Below are 2,796 nucleotides of genomic sequence, written 5' to 3'. Positions count from 1 at the left end.
AATTATAATGGGATAGTAAAAATATTTAATTAACCTTAAAAAAAGCAGGAAGAAGGAATATAAGAAAAAAATCAGATGGAACAAAGGGAAAACACATAGGAAAGTGACAGAATTAAATCCAACCATATGTAAATAATTACGCTAAATGAAAATGGACTAAATTCTCTATTTAAAAGCAGAGACTGTTAGCATCAGTAAAAAAAAAAAATAAATAAAAAAAAAAAAAAATAAGACACAACTATATGCTTTCCATACAAGATATACTGTAAACCCAAGAACAGGTTCAGACTAAAGGGATGGGAAAAGATATGTGATAAAAAAGTATAATAAAGTGTTGGGCTTATGTTAATATCAGACAAAATGGATTTAAAACAAGAAGTATTACCAGTGAAAGAGATGAACATTTCATAATTATAAAAAGATCACTTCATCAAGAAGACATAACCATTATAAATGTGTATGCATCTAATATAGAGCTTCAAAATAAATGAAGCAAATACTGACAAAACTAAAGGGACAAATAAGCATATCCAGAGTTATAATGGAGATTTTAAGATAGCTCTTTTAGTAATTGATAGAATACTGAGTATACAGCATATCTGAAAAACACTATCAACCAACTTGATCTGACTACTATTTTGGAACACCATCAACTTCAAGTAAAAAGTACATATTCTTTTTAAGTATGCATGGAAAAGTTACCAAGGTAGGCCATGTGCTTGGCCAAATAAATCTCAATAAATTTCAAAATCTTAATATATATTTATATATTTTTGAACCACAATGAAATTAAATCAGAAGTCATTCCTTAATGAGATATCCCTACAAACCTAAATATTTGGAAACTAAGAAACAGACTTCTAAATAACTCATGAATCAAAGAAGAAATCATAAGAAGTACCAGAAAATATTTTTAATTAATAATAAGAACAACACAACAAATCAAAATTGTGGAATGTATCTAAAGTAGTGTGTGGAAGGAAATTTTTAGTATTATATAATTAGATAATAAGAAGGTCTAAAATTAATTAAGATTCCACTTTAAAAACCAGCAAGGCTGATGGACAAAAAAGAAAATGTGGACAGCTAATATGAATAAAAGGAGAGACATTACTATGGCTTCTATAGACATTATGATAACAATGAATACGATTTTTAAAACTTTGTGTCAATAAATTTTAATAATGAAATGAAATGGAAAAATTCCTTAAAACATAAATTTACCAAAATGGACACAAGGAACAATAGGATATCTGAAGAACTCTATGTCCATTAAAAAAATGGAATGCAGGGGCACCTGGGTGACCCAGTTGGTTAAGCGTCTGACTGCTGATTTTGGCTCAGGTCATGATCTCAGGGTCCTAGGATGAGCCCAAGTTGGGTTCCCCACTCAGCAGGGAGTCTGCTTGAGGATTCTCTCCCTCTCCCTCTGTCCCTCCCACCACTCACTAACGCGCGCGAGCGCACACACACACACACACACACTCTCTCTCTCTCACAAATAAATAAATATTAAAAAGAAAAGAAATGGAATTCATAATAAAAACATATCTCACAAAAACACTGTAGGCCCAGATAACTTTCCAAGTGAATTCTGTCTAACATTTATGGAAGAAATTATGTCAAGTTTATACACTGTTTCAGAAAACAGAGGATGAGGAAATACTTCCGAGCTCATTTTATGAGGCCAGCATTCTGATATCAAAATCTGAAATAAATCCTTTTTTTAAAAGATTTTATTTATTTATTTGAGAGAGAGAGAGAGAACACAAGCAAGAGACAGAGGCAGGAGGAGAGGGAGAAGCAGACTCCCTGCTGAGCAGGGAGACTGATGTAGGGCTCAATCCCAGGACTCTGGATTATGACCTGAGTCAAAGGCAGAGAGTTAACTGACTGAGCCACCCAGGTGCCCCTGAGACAAATCTTTTGAGAAAAGAAAAATCACAGACTAATATCCTTCATAAACATAGATACAAAAAATGTTCTAAAATTTTATCCAGAAACACATAAAAATTTATTACATCATGACTGACTATAATTCATTCAAAGAATGAAAGGATTGTTTAACATACAAAAATCAATCAATGTAATCTACTATATTAATAGAATAAAACAGAAAAAGCCAATTGTTACTTCAAGGGATGCAGAAAAAGCATTTGATAAAATTTAATACCTATTCATGGTTTTGCAACAACCAAAAAATCTCTGCAAACTAAAACAGAAAAAAAAAAAAACTTCCTTAGTCTGATAAAAGGCAGTTCTTAAAAACCTACTGCTAACACCAAACTTAATGGTGAACTATTAAACTCTTAACATTTAAGATCAGAAGCAAGATGAGGATATCTACTCTCACTTTTATTACTGCTTTGGAAGTTCAAAAAGTGTAATGAGGTGAAAAAAGGCATAGGAACTACAAATATTTGAAAGAAAAAGCAAAACTTTTATTTACAGATGACATGATTATATAGAAAACCCCGTGGAATCTAAAAAACCACTATAGCTAATAAAATAAATTTACCAAGATTGCAACATATAAGGACAATATACAAAATCAATTCTATATATACCAACAGCAAAAACTTTGATATGAAAAATTTTTAATCTCATTCATAATAGTGTCAAAATTAGAAAATGCTTAGCAACATATTTCACAAAAGATATGCAAAACCTCTAAAAGCAACAAAACAGGGATGCCTGGGTGGCTCAGTTGGTTGGGCATCAGCCCTCAGCTCAGGTCATGATCCCAGAGTCCTGGGATCAAGTCCCACATTGGGCTTCTTGTTCAGTGGGAAGCCT

Source organism: Ursus maritimus, unplaced genomic scaffold (genome assembly GCF_017311325.1).
Source record: "Ursus maritimus isolate PB19 unplaced genomic scaffold, ASM1731132v1 scaffold_11, whole genome shotgun sequence".
Taxonomy (NCBI): domain Eukaryota; kingdom Metazoa; phylum Chordata; class Mammalia; order Carnivora; family Ursidae; genus Ursus; species Ursus maritimus.
The sequence above is the reverse complement of the archived record's forward strand: the minus strand, read 5'-3'. Positions refer to the sequence as shown.